This window comes from Phalacrocorax aristotelis, chromosome 2 (assembly GCF_949628215.1).
Source record: "Phalacrocorax aristotelis chromosome 2, bGulAri2.1, whole genome shotgun sequence".
Lineage (NCBI taxonomy): Eukaryota > Metazoa > Chordata > Aves > Suliformes > Phalacrocoracidae > Phalacrocorax > Phalacrocorax aristotelis.
This window is the reverse complement of record NC_134277.1, coordinates 1,431,195-1,457,646: the sequence shown is the minus strand read 5'-3', so window position 1 is coordinate 1,457,646 and position 26,452 is coordinate 1,431,195. Positions and strand designations below refer to the sequence as shown.

At 45.0% G+C, this 26,452-nt stretch overlaps 1 protein-coding gene across 3 annotated transcripts in view; it reads right to left on the bottom strand.

Annotated features, from left to right (window-relative positions):
* The window catches only part of SMARCD3 (SWI/SNF related BAF chromatin remodeling complex subunit D3), a 107,398-nt gene extending 81,181 nt beyond the window's left edge, over positions 1 to 26,217 (bottom strand). The window contains exons 1-2 of one of the 3 annotated variants that reach the window (XM_075082054.1): positions 26,064 to 26,217; positions 22,812 to 23,005 (exon numbers count right to left, since the gene is read on the bottom strand). The gene's annotated coding sequence lies outside the window, so the exon portion shown is untranslated. Of the gene's footprint in view, positions 1 to 22,811; positions 23,006 to 25,686; positions 25,980 to 26,063 lie in introns of those variants that run through there. The other 2 variants (XM_075082051.1, XM_075082062.1) reach the window with 2 other exon arrangements.
* Positions 26,218 to 26,452: the final 235 nt, after the last annotated feature.

The window sequence follows — 26,452 nt, the reverse complement described above, 5'->3', positions numbered from 1 at the left end:
GTAGCTGACCCAGCTTTGAGGAGGGAGGCTGGACCACATGATCTCCAGAGGTCCCTTTCAACCTCAACCATTCTATGATTTTATGATTCTACTCAGGAAAGACTTAAGCATAATAAGTAACTCAAATACATGCCCAATGAACATGCAGTAGATTCACGCAAAGAACCATGGAATGGAGCCTGACATCAGAAACAAGGCAATGACAAAACACCTGGAATGCCCTTACCTGGAAACATACGTGCAGAGCTAGCTGCTGTCTCTTTGCAAGCACAGCAAAATTATAGGGTGCAGAGATGGGGAGAAGAATCAGGGGTTAGAGAGGCCAGTTTGGGAGTAGTGACTGAAAATGCTAGAGTTTTTTACCTTAGAAGATACATATTCAGGGCCAAAACAGTAGGATAATGAAGGTAAATAATGCAGTTCTATTTACTATCCCCTAATGCAGGACTAGGAAGAAGCTACTGGAATGAAAAGCAGGCTGCTGATGAAAAAACTTTAAAACAAAAGAACACTGCTTACCAACACCTATACATAATACATACAAATGCATGCAAAGTGCTGCTTCTAAAATAATTTTCCCAGTCCATCACTTTAAAAAGATCACTGATCCACTAGTGCTTCTGCATCCCACACCTCATATTTTTAAAAAAACCACACAAAAAAACACCAAAAAGGATCAAACAATACTTGGATCCTACTTCTGGTCCCTGCTAAATATGTTTGCTCCCTTAGAAGAGCATCACAACGGGTTTAGAAGAAGCAGTGACTACTATATATAATTTGTTTACTATATTAGCAGTTGCTTATTTGGTGGATCTAGTGCAGGTAGACCTATTAGTGCTTCTACATAGTTCTCCTCCCCTCAAGCATCAGAAAGGAGTGCTGAGATGCAGGCTCCCTGCATACACTTTGTTTTCTGTTTTTCCGATTTGTCTGCCCACTCCTTTGAAAGAATTAGTATCAGGAATCTCTGATACCTTTCTGGCTACCAAGAATACTGCTTTCCTTGTGAAAAGCTGCAAAGAATTCTTCAGTGCTGGCAATTAGTGCCTGAGGAAGGAACTCAGTTCCTTCACTGATGGGAACAGTAGTGCACAATTAATCTGTTTTACACAGGGAGCCAGGCACAGCACACTCCTCCTCGTCACATGCACGATCAGAGCACCTGAATGTGCTGACAGGCTCTGCTTCAGGTACGCGCAACAAAGAGCTTGGAGTCTGCGCTGTTGAGCTTTGAACAGAATCTTCCCTGTGCAGCCTTCACAGCACATTTCCATGGGAACAGACACATGCCCTTCTTGTTGCCGAGGAGACAGTGACTGCTTTTTGAGACTGGTGAACATTGTGCCCAAAGCATTTCAGCATCTTTAAGATCATAAAGAGCTTTACAAAGGCATAATCACCTCCCCCCCAGTTAAACGTGTCAATCATTCTTCCCATTCCTATTTTGCAGAACCTGTTTTAAGCATTTTGATATGTCAGACTTTTCCTAATATCTGGTTTTGATATCAACATTTAAAATTACATTGTCAGCCTAAACACCTCCATATGCCTGGAAGTCTTTTCTACTATCATTCTGTAACTCTTATGATTGACTCTCGCTGACCTAACTTGCAGTAAAATTAATATCCTCCTCTCCATGGGTTTCGTGTGGTATTGACCTGTACTTAGAGAAAAGCTGTTTGGCAAAGCCAGTGTCCATCTCTCCTCTGTCTTCTCCTATTTCCACTGTTCTTAAATACAAAACATATTTGTAAAATCAAAGGGCTCCGTATACCCGAGGCCTCAGGGTGGCAGTGGTGCTGGATGGCAGCCCATGCACGAAAGAGGAGGAGGAGGAGGCGGATTCCTACAATGTTTCTGAGCTTTGCTGTCAAGTGACTGAGCAGCGCAGTGAATCCACGGTCAGCAGTGACAGTGCCCCGTGCAGTTTGTTACTGCCCCTGTGCGGCAGCCTTTACCAGTTCACTGAGGAGAAGTTCTGCAGTGTGGGATCTCAGTGGAGGCAGGATCTGCACCACAACCATGCAGGAGCAGCCCTGCAAGTTTAGCAAAACATTTCTCAAGCCGCTGAGGAGGAGCAAAGGTGGTTCCCTGGGCCACAGGAGGAGGTGGCTACCAGACTGCTGGTGCCACCGTTTCTCTTTTCACATTCTCTGCTCCCTCACACAACTTCTTCCCCATCCTTTTTGAAAAAAACGCACTGGTAGTTGAGATTCACAATTTGGGAAGGGAGCGTCAACTGAAACAGGAGCCCACTACAGTATATCTGATGTGGGAAAGAAGGGACAGCTAGAGGCTATGCTCAAAGGAGCCATGGATGGAGTATCCCAAAATGGGGGAGCCTAGAAGCTTGGCACTTCTGGCAGCAGAAGGGCCCTTTTTCCACCCTATATCTAAATTTACAGAACCAGTGCAGTGTTCTAATGGTGAAGGGGAACAAGCTCCAGTCACTAATCATAAAATCGAATCATAGAACTGTTTAGGTGGGAAAAGACCCTTAAGATCATCGAGTCCAACGTAAACCTAACACTGCCAAGTCCATGACCCTACATGCCACAGCTATACATCTCTTAAATACCTCCAGGGATGGTGACTCAACCTTTTCCCTGGGCAGCCTGTGCCAAAGCTTCCTTTCAGTGAAGAAATATTTCCTAATAACTTGAGGCAGTTTCCTCTCGTCCTGTCACTGGTGACTTGGGAGCAGAGACCAACCCCCCCACACTCCAGCCCCTCTCAGGCAGCTGCAGAGAGCGAGAAGGGCTCCCCTCAGCCCCCTCTTCTCCAAGCTAACCCCCCCAGCTCCCCCAGCCGCTCCCCAGCACACTTGTGCTCCAGACCCTGCCCCAGCCCCGCTGCCCTTCTCTGGACACGCTCCAGCCCCTCAAGGGCCTTCTTGTCCCGAGGGGCCCAAACCTGAGCCCAGCATTCGAGGTGGGGCCTCCCCAGTGCCGAGCACAGGGGCCCCATCCCTGCCCGGCTCCTGCTGGCCACACCAGTGCTGACACAAGCCCGGGTGCTGGTGGCCTCCTTGGCCACCTGGGCACTGCTGGCTCATGCCCAGCCGGCTGTCAGCCAGCACCCCCAGGGCCTTCTCCGCCAGGCACTTCCCAGCCCCTCTGTCCCAGGCCTGGAGTATTGCCTGGGGTTGGTGTGACCCAAGGGCAGGACCTGGCACTTGGCCGTGTTAAACCTCACACAACTGGCCTTGGCCCATCCATCCAGACTGTGCAGGTCCCTCTGCAGAGCCTCCCTGCCCTCGAGCAGATCGACACTCCCGCCCAACTTGGTGTCATTTGCAAACTAACTGAGGGTGCACTCGATCCCCTCGTCCAGATCATTGATAAAGATATTCAACAGAACCAGCCCCAACACTGAGCCCTAGCGAACACCTCTTGTGACCAGCTGCCAACTGGATTTAACTCCATTCACCATAACTCTTTGGGCCTGGCCATCCAGCCAGATTTTTACCCAGCAAAGGGAATGCCCGTCTAAGCCACGAGCAGCCAGTTTCTTCAGGAGGTGCTGTTGGAAACAGTGTCAAGGGGTTTCCTAAAGACCAGGCAGACAACATCCACAGCCTCTCCTCATCCACTGAGTGGGTCACCTTGTCATAGAAGGAGAACACACTGGTCAAGCAGGACCTGCCTTTCATAAACCCATGCTGACTGGGCCTGTCCCCCAGTTGTCCTGTACGTGCCGCGTGATGGCACTCAAGATGATCTGCTCCATACCTTTCCCTGGCACTGAGGTCAGGCTGACAGGCCTGTAGTTCCCTGGATCCTCCTTCCAGCCCTTCTTGTAGATGGGTGTCACATTTGCTAACTTGCACTCAACTGGGACCTCCCTGGTTAGCCAGGACTGCTGATAAATGATTGAAAGTGGCTTGGTGAGCACTTCTGCCTGCTCTCTCAGTACCCTTGGGTGGATCCCATCTGGCCCCGTAGACTTGTGTGTGTCTAAGTGGTGTAGCTGGTTGCTAACCATTTTCCATTGGATTACAGGATCTTTATTCCACTCCCCATTCGTGTCTTCCAGCTGAGGGGGCTGTGTAACTTGAGAACAACTGGTCTTACTATTAAAGACTGAGGCAAAGAAGGCATTAAGTACCTCAGCCTTTTCCTCAGCCATTGTGACTATGTTTCTCACCATCCAATGCAGGATGGAGATTCTCTTTAGCCCTCCTTTTGTTGCTAAAGTTTTTATAGAATAATTTTTAATTGTCTTTTATGGCAGTGGCCAAATTAATTTCCAGGTGAGCTTTGGCCCTTCTAATTTTCTCCCTGCATAACCTCACGACATCTGTGTAGTCCTCCTGAGTTGCCTGTCCCTTCTTCCAAAGGTCAGAAAGTCTTTTTTTCTCCTGAGTTCTAGCCAAAGCTCTCTGTTCAGCCAGGCCAGTATTCCTTCCTGCCAGTTTTGTCTTTTGGCAATTAGGGACTGCCTGCTCCTGTGCCTTTAAGATTTCCTTGTTGAAGAACATCCAGCCTTCCTGGACTACTTTGCCCTTCAGGACTGCTTCTCAAGGGACTCTCTCAACCAGCATCCTGAAGAGGCCAAAGTCTGCCTTCTGGAAGTCCAAGGTAACATTTCTGCTAACCCCCCCTCCTTCTCCGAGAATTGAAAACTCCATGATCACCATACCCAATGGCCTCTAATCATCACATCACCCACAAGTCTTTCTCTGTTCACAAACAACAGGCCCAGCGGGGCACCTTCCCTGGTTGGTTCCCTCACCAGCTGTCAGGAAGTTATCTTCCACACACTCCAGGAACCTCCTAGACTGCTTCCTCTCTGCTATATTGTATTTCCAGCAGACATCTGATAAGTTGAAGTCCCCACAAGAACAAGGGCTAGTGTTCATGAGACTTCTCCCAGCTGCTTACAGATTATTTAATCTGTCTCTTCATCCTAGTTGGCTGGTCTCTAACAGACTCCCACCATATCTGCCTTACTGGCATTTCCCCTGGATCTTACCTGTAGTCACTCGACCTTTTCATCACCATCCTCAAGCTCCAGACAGTCAAAAAACTCTCTAACATACAGGGCTACCCCACCACCTCTCCTTCCTTGCCTATCCCAACTGAAGGGTTTATAGCCATCCTTTGATACACTCCAGTTGGGCTGTTGATCCCGCCACCTTTCTTGGGGGAGAAGCCCTAATTCCTATATGACTATTCTCAGTCTGAAGAAAATGCTTACCTAGACTCTAAGGCTAGATGGCCTATTACAACAGTTAGACTTTATCTTATATAAAATGGCACCATTTCTATGCTATACCTCTGGCTCACTCTAGGAGAGTATTCAGGGCCAAGTACCATCATCTTCCTTCCCTGTTTTCATACTCCTTAAAGTTACTCTCAGCCACTATCAAAATATTATGTTATACCAATGATGTGATCCAGGACAGCTGCTCCCACAACACCAACCAACAATCCCTCACTCAACAGATTCTTCACAGTAGTTACTCTAACTTAAAAGCTATAAAGATGCTCACCTTGACTACTGCATGCAGTTTTGGGCACCACAGTACATTAAGGATATAAAGCTACTAGAGTGTCCAGAGAAGGGCCACAAAGTTGGTGAAGGGTTTAGAGGAGAAACTGTATGAGTAGCAGCTAAAGTCCCATGGGTTGTTCAGCCTGGAGCAGAAGAGGCCGAGGGCAGCCCTCATGGCGCTCTGCAGCTCCCTCCCAAGGGCAGGAGGAGGGGCAGGCGCTGATCTCTTCTCTCTGGTGACCAACATGAGGGCCCGAGGGAATGGAAGGGAGATGTGCCACGGGAGGGTTAGGCTGGGCATTAGGAGAAGGCTCTTCCCCCCGAGGGTGGTAGAGCCCTGGAACAGGCTCCCCAGGGAGGCATCACGGCACCAGCCTGGTGATGTTCCAGAAGCACTTGGACAAGGCCCACAGAGACACGGTGTGAATTTGGGGTGTGCTGTGCAGGGACAGGAGTTGGACTTAATGATCCTTGTGGGTCCCTTCCAACTCACGACATTCTGTGATTCTATGATTCTATGCTGGAAAGCCATACAATCCTGATTTAAAGAATCAAAACGATCTAGGATCTACTGTGTCCCAACATCTGTCCTTCCACTGTTTAATTGTCCTCCTTGTAAAACTATGTCTTACTTCATGTTTGGATGTCACTACTTATAGCTCCCAGGCATGTCTCTTCCACCTTACCAAGACTTTCCGGGGTGTGTGTGGCCACATACTTTAACTAATGGCAGTAGCAGCAATAATTCCTAAATTCACATCGGGCAAGAGGCAATGCCCATCTGTGCTACGCATATCAGACTAGACTAGAAATCCATGTCTTCATACAAAATGGCCTTGTGAACTACGTTCCCCATTTAGGTTCTTTCAGATCAGAACAAAATCCCTCTGTCAGCCTCTCCTGAGTAAATGAAATACATCAAGTCCTTGTGGTTGCTCCCTATAAAACGGTATTAACTACATCTTTACTGTTTTTTTGTGTCTCTTCTGAACACTTTCATATTCCATCAGCCTTTCTGAAGTACAGATACTTGAAATGGAACATGTATTACAATAATATGCAGTAATGTCCCTAGAATGGCATCAGTCTAGGGACCCTGTTTTTATTCTGTTACTACCACGATCCCAAAGCCCATTTACAACTACTCTTCCCATACAAATTCATCTATGTTTGTTTCTCAATATATAATCCTTGTATATTACTCCACCAAAATACTGGGGGTGTTAAAAGGAACCTACCATATAAATCAACTACATAAACAGGCCAAATGGGTCAGTATATATAACCTTCCCCATTATTCATCACTGCACTAATTCTGTCATCTGATATCTCCTTCCATATATTACCTCCTGCATCCAAGGATCAGATTACTCTGTAACCTCAGTGCTAGCACAGCTCCACTGCTGACCAAGTGATGGAGCTGGTCACAAGAGCCTTGAACTGGTCAAGAAATACATACTGGTGACCTCTGCATTACATGTCCCCTTGAGGTCTTTGGTGACTGTACATAAACAGCAGCTTTCCTCAAATTGAGCTCTGAGCCCCTGTAGAAGTACCTGAGTTTATGATATCTAAGAAATCTTACCATTGCCACTGGTTGTATATAAAAAGATGAATTATACAGAAGTGGGTAGTAAAATAAATGAAAGCTACAATGAAGTGCAAATCTGTGAAGGGTGCTGTCACTAGGTGGTACTTATAAGTAACTGTAATAAAATGTTGGACTTAACTATCTCTACTTCATTTGCTTTGGATCTGGAAAAAAATTACTAGGAAGACAAAAGCTAATGTCACACCTGCATTGCCTCTGAATAATGTTTCTACAGTCAAAAATCATGGAACACAAAATCATTAACTATCGCTCCACTCCTGGGCACCCAAATGTCTCTGCTCTCAAAGTGAAGATAATACTATGTATCTTCACTGCAAAGAGGAAAAGTAAAGGTGAAGGGATAGACATCTGCTCCTGGAATTGTGCTTATCAAAATGAATCCGCAGCTCTTTATGTGTCTTCACTCACACTAAGTGTGTGTGATGTCTGCCCTTCCAGTTCAAAACGAAGGAACTTTCTCTGGCGCAGCAGATGTCAGGAGGTGATGGCCTTAAAGAAAAGAATAACCCCAACAGCAGGACAAACCCTTGCATTGCATGGTGGCAGGAAGAAGCAGCAACCTGACCCACAGGCTATCTGCTAAGAAGCACTGCTTTGTTTTTGCAGAAATGGCCTAGCCAAAAGGGAACAAGCACTCTTCTTACTCATGGAAAGAATCTGAATATAGATTGTAGTATTTGTACATACACTCTTGTCACTGACACGAAGTAACATGCCTTTCATGCACACATGTATCTTAAAAATATGAACAATCATCATGAAAATACATATGTACAGCACTTTCTCAAAGAGCAAATTATTCCAGTCAGAAAATACTGAATAGTATTAAAAACTCTGAATTTCAGTTACTTCGGTTTAAGAAAATGGGTGCAATACGGGGGAGCTCTTCATTTAAGAGCACTTTATTGGAAACTCAAAAAAACATAATCCCAAACAACAACAACATAGCTAAAAGGATTCTCCTTTAGACAGGAGAGTAACAATAGAATAAAAGAGGCGGCAATAAACAATAGTACAAGTAATACTAACACTTTTACATTGCAGTCTCTGCTATAACGTTCAGTTAAAGAACTTAACATAATTGATTCAAAATCCATGATGATACAAAGTCAAAAACAATACAAAAAGGTTTTTAAGTAATATTTCAGTAACAAAGATGTCCTCACAGTAATAATTAATGTTTCATGCACTACCAAGATAATTTACGTTATTGTTGACAGTAAGCATTCTGTTAAGTATTTAGAAAGAAGTCAGAGGAGATGCTTACAGTTTATATTGGTGACAAAAGGACAAAATGCTTATTACTACAACCGTTCCTACAAAAGGGTGCTAAAGTTAGACCACTTAAAATTATTAACTGGATACTGCCATTCAACAGCTTTACAAGAAATAACTTGTGCATTCCTTAGACCACTACTGTTGACTTAAGAAATCTTGAAACACTAAAGAAGAATGGAAGAAAGTTAATGCTGTATCAGATAATTAACAGTGAACTGGATCACATAACTGATTATAGACCAATAAGTCTGACAGTCTAACAGTATTGCTGCCATAGTACCCGGGCAATATCAGTACTACTAAAGACTGTTTTGTAGTTAATCACAGAATGTGATTCTAATACTAATAGAATAACAATTCTTAATACTAAACAAAATGGTTTTATGGAAAACATATCTAGTCAAACTAAGCTGATATATTTTTGTAAGAATATTTTCATAAGGCTATTTATAAAAAAATGCCAATTTGTTCATACAGTGTTCCATAAACACTGATCATGTGAGTATGTTTGTTTAACTGGAGTTAGACCTGGTCATCTAACCCAGCCAGCTGGTAACAACAGACATTTGGCAGACTTCATCCTAACCCAGTGCAGGTGTGTGCAGTATTTATGAGCTGACCACACTTGACAGTAAATAGAGAGAAACAGGCACTTTTAGGGATTTTCAGGAGACTACAGCATGCTCTCTTTAGGTCTTTATATTACAGTGTCGTGAGTCAAATGCTCTACTCACTGTAAAAGGAACCTATGACAACTAGTTCAGTTGTAGACATCTACAGTTAATCAAACAAACTACATCTTCTTTATGCACTTGTAATGCAGGGTGCCAGAATTTAAACCCAGAAATCACAGAATAGTATAGCAAAAGCATTTTGAATAATATAACTATTTAACAAGTACTGAGATGTACAGTTGCAAAGTGACTGGTGTTTCTAAACTGCTACTCTTCAATTAGTTGCTGTGATAAAAAACTGCTGAGCGAACTCCATGTACAATGATTATGCCCAGAGCAGCATCAGCTGAAGAACACTGTCTCATTGTCTTTAGCTGGGCCACAGTCCTCGTTTTCCTCATGTTTCAAGAATTTCTTCAAAAGTTAGAAGTGACAGAGGAATACTGTGACAGAAGAATACTGTTCAGGTTAAGAACCAGTGTTAACCTCATTTACAGGTCCCACAAGTTGCTACAGCAAAACAGTGCAGGGAAGAAACAAACCACCGCAAGAAGCAGGAAGAAGCAGCCAGGGCAGAGTGGGAACTTCTTAAATGAGCTTGATCGATAAATTCAATTTATGTCAGGCCATGACTTAAATGTTTTCAAAGATAAGAAAGAAGCAGAGCAGTTGGAAACATGTTTACAAATGGGAAGCTGGAAGGGTGAAGAAAATTCACAATAAAATTCACTTGTAAATAGCTGTGTTTGTAGGCATTTGAAATAAACCAATTTGGATTGATGCAATATAATCAGAGAAAGAATAAAAGCAAGATTGCCACATGTTGCTGGCTGTGTGCTGGCCCTTCAGAAAGAGTAGGTTTTGGAGAAAAAAAGATCAAGAAAGCCCAGGGGACAATCTCAGGATTTCAACCGTTTAAATGCTGGTCAAGATAAGAGAAACCCTACATTCTGACTCAAGTATACACTGTTGAGATATCTGCTGTAGCCAATTAACATTTTGAATAAAATACTCAACCCTCCACAAAAATCAATACAGCACAGACTTCATATATGTCAAAAGATAGCAAATCCTAAATAACAATGGCTAAGTGAAGAACCATCATCAGATAGGACCTGTTATCTGCTTAACATCATGTAATATATTTGTCAGTGATTCAAGAGAAAGTATGCAATGGAAATGAATACTAATTAAGCTTGCATAAGACACAAGAAGACAGGACAAGTCATTTATACTCTTATCCAAGTCATTTGGTGAACTGGGAACAAAAACCTATAAATAAATGTGCCTTCAGAGAGCCTGAAAGAGTAGGCAGACCACTTGTTGCATGCGATATACACACTTGGGAAGAAAGAAACCTAAAAAGGCCTTCAGAAACATGAAAGAAACAATGCACAGAAACTACCCATGCAAAGCCAAGAACTGCAGTGGGTGCATGAGCCAGGGACAAACTGGTGCCTGCAGCTGATGCATACTACTGCAGCAGCAAGGTCATCCTGGTACCCTGGAACAGCCATGAAAAACAAAGCCAAAACACAGGCGTAAGGGGTAAAATAGGAGGAAAGGAAATAGCAACAGAAACTTTAGAAAAAATAGAGTTGGTACAAAACATGAAGATGGGAGAAAAGCATGGTTAGACCAGATAAGGGAAAGGGATCAAGGAAGGATTTAAAGATATATATAGAAAGATTTTACTAGAAGGTGATGTAGGAGACCCATAAACAAGGTGCAAGGAAGTTATTGGGACAAGAAAGAAGTTAAGATGTAACACAGATCAGGCAAGACAAAAAAAAAAAAATCTATGACAGCACTGTCAGTGACTAAGGAGAAGGAAAAACAGTTGCAGGACAGCATTAAGAGTCAAGCTGTATTAGATGGTACCAATGCTGTGTGATGGGGTGAGCAGATACACGGTCAGACTCTCTGTCGTGGTTTAACCCCAGTGGCAACTAAGCACCACGCAGCCAATCACTCACTCCCCGCAGTGGGATGGGTTAGCAAATTGGAAGAGTAGAAGTGAGGAAATTTGTGGGTTGAGATAAAGACAATTTAATAGGTAAAGCAAAAGACACATGCACAAGCAAAGCCAAACAAGGAATTCATTCACTCCTTCCCATGGGCAGGCAGATGTTCAGCCACCTCCAGGAAAGCAGGGCTCCATCACGCGTAACGGTTACTTGGGAAGACAGCCACCATCGCTCCAAATGTCTCTCCCTGCCGCCTTCTCCCCCCAGCTTTATATGCTGAGCATGGCATCATACAGTATGGAATATCCCTTTGGCCAGTTGGGGTCAGCTGTCCCAGCTGTGTCCTCTCCCAGCTTCTTCTGCACCCCCAGCCTACTCACTGGTGGGTGGGGTGAGGAGGAAAAAAGGCCTTGACTCTGTGCAAGCCCTGCTCAGCAGTAACTAAAACACCCCTGTGTTATCAACACCGTTTCCAGCACCAATCCAGAACATAGCCCCATACTAGATGCTATGAAGAAAATTAACTGCACCCCAGCCAAAAACAGCACACTCTCATATAGCCTCTACCACATACCACACAAGAGCTTCCTAGGAGCTATTCTGCTGCTAAATGGCAGAATGCAATAGAGAAACTGTGGGACAGCAACAGCCACTCAGGGAAGACATGTCCACACGAGTGTTGAAAGTCTGTAAATAAGAAGTGACCTGAAGCACTTACAGAGAAAGTAAAGAAGTACTTCATAATATAACCATAACTGTAAGATTGTTACTGACCTTAACTTGTAGTATATTTATTGAGGGATTAAATGTCTTTCAGAAAGATAATGTATAATATTAATGTGCATTTTAATTTGCATAACACTATTTCTCTCAACAATCGCAAATTCTGGTACCATGACAATAAAAGAAGTGAGGATCTCCAAAAGCCAAGCTCTCAGATCAAGTCAGGTTCCACCAGCCCAGCTATTGCATACAGCTCCATTCCTGAAACCAAAAAGTTTTCCCCAAACAAACTGAAACCACTTCCCACCATTTCCTTTTCCTACTTTTTTTTTTTTTTGCATACTCTGCGGCTGGCTGTTTTTAATTTCCTAATCTGCATTTCATCTCAGAACAACCCCCAAGCCCTCCTCTAGAACTCTGGTCATTCACCAGAGCTCCCTGCCCCTTCCTCTATCATTTATTCTTTTCCTCATCCTCCTACGATTTTCAAGGCACTGCTTCCTAGCTCTCAGCTATGGCAAGAAGCAGTGGTGCACAGGAACAACATTCTGTGCAGTAGAAACAGAGCATAGGAGAGTCCAAATGTAATGTGCAGAATAGGCCTCCACAGAGCAGTTCAAGGAGGGAAAGCAGAGGAAAGAAAAGACAAGAAGCGTCTTATGTGACAGTGCAATCTAAACAGCAAGTAAGCCATCAGAGTAGCATTAAGTGCAGAGAGATCCTTACTAAAATATTTGAGAATTTCCCACTCTTTTCATATGAATTGAGCAATAGATTTCAGAAGGTTTCATTTCAATTTTCTCTTTTAGTAGTATTTTTGTTTGGTACTTGCTAGGTTTGTTTTTCAAAATAAAAGTGAAGGGACTCTGCTATGCACAACAAACACCACACAGCAGCGTAACTCTCCTATTAAGCTTTTCTCTCAATTCTATAAATCCAGAATGGGAACTCTCCCATCCCATATCACCCAGGCCTACTGGATGGTATAATGTGAGACATCTGTGTTCTGCTTCTCTCCAAATCACCTTCACCCTTGCATGAAACTCAAAGAAAACCCTAAACTTACCACCTGCATCCAGGGACCCCACCTCACCACACCATGCAGAGCACCCACTACATGACTTAATAAGAAAAACATAATTGGGCTTGTGAAGTTTTACTTCCTTTTGGTGAAAACTGATTTTCAAAAAACGTTCTCCTATCTTCACTTTTCTTCCCATCCAAAGTATATGCTATAAATAGAAACAAAGTATTTTTATATTCAATTTTAGATCAGTGTAAAAGACATGTATAGGTATGGGAAGCCTATATAGTTCAGAGGGCTAATACATGAAAGAAACAACAAAGTCAAAGACAGGGAAGGGAGTTTCAACTAAACTATTTAACCTCTTTTTTTTTTTTTCCTTTAAAGTTGCTTAATGACAGTGACTGACATCTGGAATAAAAGAAGCCTTTATCATTTACTGTCCTCCTCTGATGGAAATCTCTCCACCTCTCACTATCCTTATCAATTTTTCTAGAATTCTTCTAGTTCTACTAGTCACATCTTAAGGGATATAGAACTACATTAACTTTTCAGGACATAGGCGAACCATGGATTTACACAATATTATAACAATAATTTCAGTTTTGTTAATTCTTTTCCTGTAATGTCTAACATTGAATTTTACATTTTAGTTGCTACTGTTAAGCTCATGTTTGCAGAGAACTATCTATAAAGATGCTAAAGATTTATTTCCTGAGCCAAAAGAGATCATTTTGACAACAATGTGGCCACACTGGCAGGCTTATTTTCTCTACACACTTTACATAGGCATTAATCAAACTTAAATTTACTCTGCTATATTACCATTCAGATTTGAAACATTCTTCTCCAATCTTAAAAGACAGGTTTAGGTTCTAGGACCTGAGGGAATAGCAGAAGGATGTGCTGGGGGAGGGTTAGGTTGGATATTAGGGAAAGGCTCTTCCCTCAGAGGGTGGTGGAGCCCTGGAACAGGCTCCCCAGGGAGGCATCACGGCACCAGCCTGGCGATATTCCAGAAGCACTTGGACAAGGCCCTCAGAGACACGGTGTGAATTTGGGGTGTCCTGTACAGGGACAGGAGTTGGACTTGATGATCCTTGTGGGTCCCTTCCAGCTCAGGACATCCTATGATTCTACTGCATTGAATAAGGTCACATTGTCAGCTAATTTTGTTGCTTCGTTATTTACCCCTTTAGAAATCATTCATCATACACTGAACACCAACGGGGAACCGAAAAGGCACTCCTTCCATTACAGAAACTGAGTATTTATTTGTCCTTTTGCAGCCACTACCTCCAGGAGCTCCAGGGCCCAGGGAACCACTAGTTCAGGTTAGTCCTCTCCAAAGCTACGCCTGTAGTTTCTTAATGGCTTGTCAATTAGTGAAAGTATACTTTTGCTCATTGTCTCTGTTATCCCTTGACTAGCAGGTTTGTGTCTCTCGTGTGTTTTTTCTTTAGCACTTCCCCCATTTACTTATTATCCCCACTGAAAATGTCCTTGACTGCATAAACTTAATGAAGAAGAGGTGTACTCTCACCTTCTACATACCCTTACATTTCCTCATGAAGTTCAACAAGGAGAAGTGCAAAGTCCTGCACCTGGGAGGAACAACCCCAGGCACCAATATATGCTGGGGGCCACAGAGCTAAAAAGCAGCTTGTCAGAAAAGGACACACAAGGGTCCTGGTGGACACAAAGTTAAACATGAGCCAGCAGTGTGCCCTTGCTGCAAAGAAGGTTCATGTTATCCTGGGCTGCATGAGGCAAAGTGTTGCCAGCGGGTCAAGGGAGGTGATCCTTTCTCTCTACTCAGCACTGGTGAGGCCACAGCTGGAGTACTGTGTCCAGTGCTGCATTTGTCCAGGGCAAGAAAGACACAGACATACAGCTGAGTCCAGTGAAGAGCCACGAAGATGATGAAGGGACAAGAGCATCTCTCCTAGAAGGAGAGTCCAAGAGTGCTGGGATTGTTAAGCATGAAGAAGGCTTGGAGGGGATCTTATGAATGTATATAAATATGTGAAGGGAGAGTGCAAAAAGCATGGAGCCAGGCTCTTTTCAGTGGTGCCCAGTGACAGGAGCAGAGGCAATGGGCAGAAACTGAAATACAGGAGGCTCCCCTGGCACATCAGCAAACACTATTTGACAGGGAGGGTGACTGAGCACTAGAATAGGTGGCCCAGACAGGTTGTGGAGTCTCCCACCTTGGAAATATTCAAAGGCTGTCTGGACATGGTCCTGGGCAACCAGGTCTGCTTGAGCAGGGGAGCTGGACAAGATGACCTCCAGAGGTCCCTTCCAACCTCAACCATTCTGTAATTCTACAATTTCCTACTCTTCCTTACTGCTTATGAGGAATTTTCCTTGTTCACTATATATTCCCTTATTAGCTTTAACATTCTTTAGAAACCTTGCTGAGAGCACTTTCAAAACACTTAAGTACAATACGCTGGCAGGCCTGCTTTTATTCACATAACCTGTGAAGAGTTCTAATCCTAATAAAATAGGGGCACAGCAGATCATAGAACAGGAACATAACAGACCCGTGGGGCACCACTTGCCCCTACAGAAGACATGCTGACTCTTTATCTGCAATGGCATCTTCGAACAAAGGACAGGACTCCACTAATTATGACATTGCATGCAATTTACATTGTTAAATATACTAACAGATGAGGATGGCTGCAGTGCTTGACAGAAGCATTCACTCAGAAAAGAAAATCTGAAGGAGTTATGAAGAACCCAACAGAAGATATTACAGAACACAGTATCTATCAGTCAGTAGTTCCCTCTTTCTTTTATCATACGGCAGCCAGTGCTGGTCACATCTCTAAAAAGTATACAGCAGAATTAATAAAGATACAGATATGGAAAGACTAGGCACAAAATAATTCTTTTATGATGAGGAACTGAAAAAGAGTGCTTGTTTATTTTGCAGGGGAGAGGGAAAATGTACAGAATTAAGACTAGCACTGAGATAAAAGTAGGAGTACATTTTCTTGTAACAGAAGAACCAGAGGACCACCTACAAAAACAGAGGACAACAAACTCAAAAAAACCAAAAGATTTTTTCATGCAGAATAGTTAGCCTTGGGCACTGACTGGCATAGGACTTGCCAAGAGACACTGAAGATGTAGAAAGGGTCGGCTAGGTAAGGAGCATCCAGTTTTCCTGACCTTGCGAACCACAAAGCAAGATCTTCACATGTCAAACAGCCACGAGACACAAACCACCATATACTTCAGAGGATGGCAGAGAGGAGAAGTAGTACCAGACAGTCCACAGAAAAGTTTTGACAGCAGATGTGTCACATGTTCCATCACACTGCCTTGGGCCTTAGCTTGTCTATGAATACCACTGGATCCCAGGGACACCTAGCGATGGCATTCTTGGCAGTTCCTGCTGGTTTGCTTCTTCCTTACAAAGACAGATCTGGACTACCAAACACAAAAATTGCACCAGAATTACTTACAAACCATATAGATACCCTCGGACTAGACGCTTTCATTCATACAAGCATATACAGAGCTGCAATTTTAAATATTAAGAGAACAATGAGAAAGTTCGTAAAGAACAAAGCTCATAGAACAAAAGCCAGGCTCTACTGGAAACTAACAGGATCCTTCTGGGAGAGGTAGGTTATTGCCTAGCATTAATCATGAGGGATCTGAAAGACCATTCTGTAGAGATGTCTGGGTATTATTAGACTATGAAATATCAATAATGCCCCAACTTCCCTGCAAAAATTAAACAGTAAACATAGTTGAAAGTGAAGGTACCTTTACAGGGATGGTAAATAGTCAGACAAACTCAACAGTGTCATTCAGCATATGGAAATTAATAGAGTCACCTCTAATGAACTGGAGTGCAGGACACAACTGTTGGATCAAGCCATCTTACTAAGACAGATCCATTGAAAGTGTGTGTTTAAAGGCAAGGAACGATCTAAGAAAAAAGCATGAAAAACATACCCCTAAAGCAGGAGACCGTGTCTTGAAAAGTGGAAAATCTGAAAAGGAAGTAGGGACCACATTGGAAAACAACTCAAACTGAATTACCTGTGCCACACTGAGGTAAAGAGAGCCAAGGGAACCCTTGCATTTATGAAGAGGAGGAAGCAATGATAGTAGGATGATTTTCTCTATATACTTCAATCACTAGAGAACTCCACGTTGGAACACTGAATAAAGTAGTGCCAAGTACAATCCAGAAGCCTGAAAAATGTTGTCCATGAAAGATTTAAATAACACAACATGTTTAATGAACTAAACATAAAGTTGAGAGATGAACATGATTATGATGTTTAAGTATACTCATTCACAAAATCCCAAGTGATAAAAAGCTTTTTAAATTACATGGAAAAAAGACAGAACAAAAGCCAGTGGAAAAAAGCTGACATGAGACAAACTGTGCCACAAATCATTACCACACAGCGCATGTCAGTTAGGAGCGGGGGCGTGGGGAATCACATTCCTAAGACAGTTACAATGACACTCCATCCTACATAAGCACAGCTGACGCTGTTATAACTTTCACCCCTTGCCTTCAGGATAGTCTACCTGTCACAAACAAGGTATTTACAGAATGAAAAGTAGAGGGGCTAGCATGACCATTAGATCATCTTCAAATCCTTCTTTGCTCCAAGTCGGTATTGACCTGCCAAAAGCTTTCTTAACAGGTATTTGTCTAAGTCCTTAAATCCTCCATGGAGAGAGGCTCTACAGGCAGTATATTAAATTTTTAATGTACAATAGCTAGCCCAACTGCAGCTTGTCTCTCTGGAAGGTATAAGGCTCACAGTAAGGACAAATGGAAGTCCATTAGTGCTCAGTAAAATACAGGTGTCAGGTGATCCAAAAGTCTCTTTTAGCTGTAAGATCCATCAATCTGTAAACAACCATGATCATGCAGATTAACACCTGGCTTCATGGCTGGTGTTGATGCCAGGGCTTTGGCTTCTACGATCATGAGATGTTCTTTGATGAATACAGAACACTGGGGAGAGATAGGATTCACCACCAGCCAGTTCCCTCACAACCCTAGTATGCATTTCATCAGGTCACATGGACTTCTGTATGTTCAGGTTCGTCAGATGGTCTAGAACCTGATCTTCTCCTATGAAGATCATAGGAGATCTTCATATGAAGATCATATGAACCTATCTTCTCCTATGGGTGGGACTTCATTCCTCCAGTCCCTGCCTTGAAATTCAGGGACTCAAGAGATATGGGGAAAAAAAAAATTGTCAGTGAAAACCACGGGATTAAAAAGCTGTTGATCACTGCAGCCTTCTCCATGTTGGTTGTGGCCAGATTCTCTGTCTCATTTATTGGGGGTGCAATTTCTTTTGTCTCCCTTGTCTGACTAGCATACTGGTAGTACCCCTTCCTATTATTCTTCACATCCCTTGCCAAATTTAGCTCCAGTTGTGCCTTACCTTTCCTGACCCCACCACTACACTCCTGGGTAGTATCCCTATATTATTCCCAGGATGTTCCTGCTTCCACTGCCTGTGCATTTCCCTCTTCTGTTTTGGTTTGACAAGGAGGTCCTTACTCAGCCATGCTGTCTTCCCACCTTTCTGTCCTGATTTCTTGAACATGGGAATCAATAGTTCATGTGCTCTTAGAAAAATGTCTTTAAATAGCTGCCAGCTCAATGTCCAAATGAGGTCAATATCAAGTGGTGTCCCTCGGGGGTCGATATTGGGACCAGTACTGTTCAGTATCTTTATTAATGACATAGGTAGTGGGACTGAGTGCTCCCTCAGCATGTTTGCAGGTGACATCAAGCTGAGTGGTGCAGTTGATAGGCTAGAGGGAAGGGATGCCATCCAGAGGGACCCTGACAGGCTGGAGGAGGGGGCCCATGTGAACCTCATGAAGCTCAACAAGGCCAAGTGCAAGGTCCTGTACCTGGGCTGGGGCAGTCACCAGTACAGGCTGGGGGATGGATGGATGGATGGATGGATGGATGGATGGATGGAGAGCAGCTCTGCAGAGAAGGACTTGGGGATATTGGTAGGCGAAAAGCTGGACATGAGCCAGCAATGTGTGCTCGCAGCCCAGAAAGCCAGCTGTATCTTGGGCTGCACCAAAAGAAGCACGGCCAGCAGGGCAAGGGAGGGGATTCTTCCTCTCTATTCTGCTCTCTGGAGACCCCACCTGGATCCAGCTCTGTGGTCCACAGTACACAAAAGACATGGACCTGTTAGAGCAGGTCTAGAGGAGGGCCATGAAAATTATCAGAGTGCTGTAACACCTCTCCTATGAAGAAAAGATGAGAGAGTTGGGGTTGCTCAGAGCGCCTGGAAAAGGGAAGGCTCCAAGGAGACCTTATTGCAGCCTTTCAATACTTAAAGGGGACTTATAAGAAAGATGGAGAGAGACTTTTTACCAAGGCCTATAGCGATAGGTCAAGGGGTAATGGTTTTTAACTGAAAGATGGTAGGTTTAGACTGGACGTAAGGAAGACATTTTTTATGATGAGTGGTGAGACACTGGAACAGGACTAGATGATCTTTGAAGGTCCCTTCCAACCCAAACCATCATATCATTCTGTGAGCCAGATGCTGAACGAGCTTTGTACTTTCTCCTGCAACTACTCCTATTGGCTACTGTCTCCATAGAGTCTAACCAGCATATCAGCCAGCTCAGTTACTATATGGTTATCCCTATGATCTCAAAGAAGAAAGAAACGAGAATAAAATGCCTTAAGTAACCTCGCAGTATGTCCTTTCTCTACCATGGAAATTAAAAGCTTTAAAAAATTTTCTACAAGTAACATGTAAAAATCATTCCTCACTGACCTAACAGCTGCCAACACAGCTCTTGCTCTCCATCTAGACATCACCTTTTAACTGTAAATCCTGCAGTTGCCTTGAGTCATATGTATTTTGCCAGGAGAAAATGACTGTTTAAGTCTTTAAAAATAATGAATTTATAAATTTTTAATGTTATGGCTTGTTAGCCCTTTCAATTTCACCAAATGAAGTCCAATTTCTTTCACATCATCAAAAGTCCATTTGCAAATCAAAGGCCACATGCTTATCAAAAGTTAAGTTTATACAATTTCCCACTTCAGTGCGATAGCTGTGCCTATAAATCTAAAAAATATATGATTGGTAAATTGTATTTTCTTCTCTGCAGTTTTGGATCTTGAAAGGAGCTGAACTGCCTTTAAACAAGGCAGTAAAGAAAATTAACTCTATCCCAGCTAAAACCATGACAACAAGTTATTTTTAAAATTCGTTCAGGGGCAGAGATTAAGTGTGCCAAATTTCAGGGTAAAAAGATACCATGTTGATTAGACTCTGAAACTGACATTCCTGGAGCAGGCAAGTCTTCAGTCTAGCTAAGGGCTTCATTTAAGCTATGGGGATAGTTATATTCAAAGATAAACACTTCCATCCTTAGCTTTGGACAACTACCATAGACAAACACAGACATCATCCTTATGATAAGAGTACAAAACAGTAAAGTCCATAAAGGAAAGGACAGGAAGTTTATCTCTCAAACACTGGAACCAATGAATAGAGAGCTTTATTTAAAAAATGGAATGAAGATCAAAACAGCTTTCCATAAAATTCATGGGACCCTTGTCCAGCATTGAGGTGCTGGTGCTATCAATATATCCAGGTACAAGAATGACCGTATCATTATTACTTTCATGGTTACTCAGTGAATATCAGAAACATTTGACAAGGGCAACTCAGGCTGTCAATTCATGAAAATCAGACATACCTCACTTGATGACCTCTGAGTAACATTTCCTGAGCAAGACCTACTAGCCACTGTCTACATTATGAAAGCATTACAGAGAACACAGCAATAACTCTGTGAGCTAGAAGAAAAAGCATGCAAGTGTAGTTATTTGTCTCCATGCACTTAGGACACATCTGTATAAATTAAAAAGCCGGATAACCCCCGTGGTATAATACCAGAACTCTTAATCCTTTACCTTTTTTAATGAAGAACCATTCACTTCCTCCAATGGCACCTTTGCAGCAAAGCTAAGTTCCTGGAATGCTATTCAATTTAAGGGGAGACCAGCAAATTCCGTGTTAGCCCAAGCATTCTGTTTGTAAACCACTGCGGCAATACGACAGTGAAAAGGAGTGAGCTCCAAGTGATTAAGAGTACTGAAGGTTAAACTAAACAGCTTACCTTTCCTCAAGGAGCTAAAGAAGTTTAATACATAAGCTCTTCTGATTCCAGCAAGGGTTGTGGACTTTCTGTAGGAATATACATTAGCAGGTATATTCCGCATTAACTTTAACATCAATGGATTCTTAACAAGTTAGTCAGTATAGAAAACATGGCATGTGATAGTTACAGGAACAGAAAGAAAGATAGTGGGGTGTCAGAACTGAAGAGGAAAGAAACTTTCCTAGATGTAAACTAGAAAAAGCCTTTTGCCACATTTGCTGCCTGACACTCAGTGCTCATCTTGAATCCCACAAAAGCATTTCCTGGATAGCAGGTTATTATTCTCATTGTCTCTACTTCCTTGTACTTACTTATCTTTTGCCAAGCATCTGCAGTCACCCCCTTTTTGTCTGGTCTTTCCCTCTGTCAAATAGCTCTCATCCATACCTCAGTCTTCCACCATTTGGAACCTGAATTATGGGAACTACCAAATCACCTTTCTAGAAGACATACCCTTACTCAGCAACAGCTGCGAACTGGATACAGGTACCCACTACCTTTAGGAACATGCCACAGTGAATGGTCCTATAGTCCTCCCTGGACTCAGAATCCAAGAGAATGTTCAATTGAACAGAAAAGGACAGAATAGTGACAGAAAACATAATCACAGAAAACTGGAACAACTCCTTCCAATTAAGATAACACTGAAACAGCAGACCTAAGAATTAGGGGCATTTTCTAACATTGTTCACTCCAAACCACTGACTCCATAATTAGATGGCTGCAAAAACTTAAAAAGTATGTGGAAGAAAAAAAAAGATTCAGCATTTGCCTCATTTTCCTATTCCTTTTCCACATACGCATTACTGATCAGAGACAGGATACTTTGGTCTGACTCAGTGCACCACAGTTCTTAAATTCATGTAAGTTATGATTGGCAGACTAGTACTGGTATCTCTCTGTAACGGATTTTCCCTAGCTCAGCCAGAAGCGAAAAGCCAGAGGTAGCAGGCACTGGGCAAAGTTCATAACTGTGCTGCAGCAGGCTAAGCAATATGGTTCTTAAAGGGCCAAATCAGATGACAATAATAAGTCTAATGTGTCTTCAGAGAAAAAAGTTATAACCAAGGCTATTTATTTCCAATGCAAAATAGAATGCATTTTTCTACCAGACAATTTTCACTAGCAGTGAAGTGACCTGTGCAGGCTGTAAAAGGTGAAAAGGCACTGATCCAACTGTGGGAAAAACTAAGTCCCTTACAGGTATACTGTGCACTGACTGGAAAAAAAGATAGATGGATACACGTGGATACTCACCAGTGGAAGCAACAAGAAGAATGGAACTAGCGGTAGGAAATAGAGACCTGCGTGGCAGATTTGAGTACCTTACCACAGAGATGACCAATGCATATCCAACAACAGCAGGTACTGGAGAAGCCTACCAGCTGGGAAGCACTAACCATGCTACTTTAAACCTGCTGTGAGAAGCATGGCAACCCTACAAAACAATAACCATCTGATAAGAACTAATCACAATTTCTTGTGGCTGAGTAATGAATTACCACAAAGAATAGCTGCTACTACTCGTACTCTTCATTCTTGCCTCTATTAGGCCTGCTCTTAGTGACTGCATCCTCTAACTTTATTCGCTCTGCCTAATCAGGACTCTCTCTGCCAGCACTAGCAGAAACTATCACAGAAGTAGGCGGCTAGTAAAAGGACCAGCTAAGGTCAGTAGCAGCAAGCAGGCAGTTCAGGACTTATTTAACAATATAACATTTCCCATATAACCAAAGGCAAACATTTTCCAGTCCCAATACAAGTCACAGACACATTCTTCCCACCTAGAACAGGTCATTTTTCAAAAGGCTAAAACCTACCTGTACCAGACTAGGTAGCTGATGAACACCCGGAATCACATGTGTACAGACCAAGAGGAAGCAGGAAATTCATCCAACAGGATGGGGCAGGAGAGCAGATATTACGTCATGATGAATTAGCAGCACATATTCTCATTGACCTGAAGCAGGAACAGCTATAAGACAGCAGGCCAAGGATGCATTTGGATCCAGCTCTGAAAAGAGAAAGTACATAGTGAGAGGGAAGTAATATACAATATAAATAAAATTTCCTAGAACAGCATCAACCCACGTGGCACTTCATAAGCAGCACACTGGTTAAAAAAAAAAGAGAAAAGGCAAGAAAGAAAATATGTAACTGAGTTAGTGATTAGGGATTTCTCTGCAGACAACTGCACACAGATGCATGCCCATGTTGCCAAGACAGTACTTTCGCACAGGCACTAGGTGATCATTACAGAATATTCAACTTACAGACGGGAGCCAGCTTGTATTTGGAGAAATTGGAGAAAACATGAAGAAAATCCAACACTTGCCTATAACCTGTCAACATGTTGAGGAATGCACTAGTAAGAACAATAGGATGGTTAAGATTGTAAGAGATCCCTGGAATTTGCCTGATCTACCCAAGAAGGAAGGGTGTCTTTTTACCTAGATGTTCTCATTTATGTTTCTGCCATCAGATATCTCTGGTAACTCTTAGAAAGCAGGCCAGTTCAGGAACTTTAACCAAATCAGCTTGCTTTCATTCTTAAAAAATCAAATCCTTAAAGGCTATCAGAATACTCCAGCATTTCAGCAGGCATTGACAGCTGCCCTGGTAGGATCGTAAGAGTGTTCCAGCCTGGGACAACTAATGATCCCATAGATTTAGGGTATAGTCAGGCAGCTTCGGTGTTTGCATATTTGTGACATGTCCCAGAGAAGATGAGCAGTGTAAGAAGGAAAAGGGAGCTGCTCCTTGGGAAGAGCTGAGCCAGCTGCACCTGCGTATACAAAGCGCTGCTTCTTCTGACAGCTCTCTATTGTAGTTGATGAAGAAAAGAATTACAGCAGGACAGATGGGAACACCAGCACTTAAAGCATTCACAGGTGTAAGCTCATACCTAGTCATGCAGTTAGAAGCAACTGCTCAAAGAATGGATAGGCTGAAAAGGGAAATATGAGCATCAGAGTGCCAGCCTAGTCAGTGCGGGTCAGCGTAAGAGCAGACAACTCCATCCGGGACAGTAACAAAGCTCTCAGTCCAGCAGGGTTGAAACAAAGGAAGAACAAAGGGCAGAATGATGGTGAATTGTGCTAAAATAGAGTTGAAGTCAAGGAAGGATAGAGTCCGGGAAAGCATGGGTGAGGCAGAACACAGCAATCGAGGAAGTGCAAGTGAGACAGGCTGCGCCAGGAGAGTGCATGAGGTACAGAAAGGAACATCACTGCAGCACCGCAGAAAAGGAGGCAACCAAAGGCTGACAATGTTGGAGATCTCACTCCTCACCCTGCCTGAGGGGCAAGGCCAGGCTTCCTCACAGACAGAAGGCAAGGGGTTCTGCCAGGGAGGAAGGGCTGGTTTCTCATGGTGGTGTCCCCATGGTAAACAGTAGGTTGTTGATCACTCCTGGGGCAGCACCAAGGAACTGGTTATTTTCAGAAGCTACAGGACTCCCCTGGATGGGCAGTACGATGCCAGTCTCTCCAAGAAGGGCAGTGCTGATAGCGTTAGGCAAGGATACTGCACAAATGCACACCCAGATCACACTAACTGGTGAGTGACATTGCTTTCTCCTCAGTCTCCCATTTAATTTCTACCTCAGTCTTTCCCAGCAAGACCTTGCACACAGGGTCCCTACACAGGCCATGCTGATAGAGGAAATGGAGGAGAGTTCAGGCCACAGGAAACAGGTGGGAGGGAGGGAGCAGCAATCTCCAGCAGCAAGCTCGTGGTGCCAAAGTGAGATGGTTTGCTGTGTGGTAAGTCAAAATGTCCTGGAGGCCATACAGAGCGTTAGTCTCCTACAGATAAGGATCAGTTTGTCCTGAGAGAGTATCTGGGACTACACATCTCCCTCTGAAAACAGAGCTGGAGGGCACCTTAGAAGCAGCAAGATGAATACTCTCAAAAGGTGCTGCCTACTGCGTGAAGGTTGGTTGTTCCTGGAGCACTGGAGACAGCCGTCAGTTAGTTGCCGGACAGGACTGGGGTGTGGAGTGTCTCCAGGGACAGGGCATTAAGAAGAGTACCCTCCTTTCAAGAGGACCATGCCAGGGCAGGCTGGGCAATTCCAGACAAGAGCTGGTGTCTCCCACGGGAAGGTCCCTGCTGAGGGAAAGCCTCCCGAAGGCGCGTGCAGTCCCCTTTGGTGGTGGTAAATGAGTGGCTCCCCACTCTGCCTGGCTCTTCAGACCAGCGGCGTCCCTGCGAGGCAGCAAAGCCAGCACAGCTCGGCCGAGGATGCGGGGGCACGCGCTAGGACAGCCGGAGCAGGCCAGGTGGGCGCTGCACCGGCGCAACGCCGAGCCCGGAGGGACGAACGGAGAGAGCGGCGCGCCAGTCGGGGTGCCCCAGCCCCCGGCTCTGCGGGGGAGCCGTGCGCCGGCAGCCGAGCGCCGCTAGAGCGGGCACCGCCGGGCGGCACACCGGCGGCGCGGGGTCCGCTCTCCGGACCCTGCCAGCCTCCCGGTCGGGAGTGCCCTGCAGGCAGCGCCGCGGCGGGAGCAGCGCCGGCGCCCAGGGTCCGTGCCTGGCCCGGAGGTGCCGCTGGCGGGGGGCAGTGCCCGGGCGGAGGCATCCCGCAGCCGGAGCTCCCGGGTGCCCGGGACACAGCCACGGCAAGTGCCGCCGCGGAGTCGAGCCGGACGGAGGCCCGGGGCGGGGGACGGCTGGACCCGGGGCAAGGCTCACCGTCCCGTCCATGCTCCTCCCCGCCGCGCCGCTCTCCCCCTCGCACCGGGGCCGCCGTCCCAGCGCCGGGCGCGGGGCGCCTGCGCGGCGCTGCGGAGAGCTGCGCAGGGACCGTCTGCAAAGTGCGCGTCGCTCGCCGCCCGCGCAGGAGCGGCAGTGGGGCGCCGGGACGGGCTGCCCGCAGCGCCCTCGCCACCGGGGGGGAGGGTCCCGCTGCGAGAGCGACGGCCTGTCCCGCCTAGCCGCGCTCCGAGCCCCTGCGGTTTAGCGCCGTTTCGGCGACTGTAAGACCGTGTAGCCGCGGTCCCTGCACCCGCTTCCGCGGCGCGCCGCGGCGCGGAGCTCCTCCCGTTGTCGGACGGGGGCAGCGCCCGTACCTTTCCAGCCCCTCGGGCCGCCCCGGTCCTGCTGCCGCTGGACAGCTCTCTCTCGCCCGCCTGTGGCGTCCACGGCAGCCGCGGGAGAGGGTCGGACAGGCTGCAGGTCCGCCGCCACGGCGCCGCCGCCGCAGTCTGTTCCCGCTGCCACGGCCCCCCGCCCCTCGCCACCACCGAGCCCCGACGCCACAGCGCCTCACTCGCCGCCGCAGGCCCCCCACTCGCCACAGCGCCTCTCACCCGCCACAGCACCCCTCCCCGCCACAGCGCTCCGTCTCACCGCCAGGGCCCGCGCCACCCCAGCTCCCCTCACCCGCCGCCACAGCACCCGTTACTATCACAGCTCCCCCAAGCCGCCGCCACGGCTCCCCGCCCCCAGAGTGCCCTTC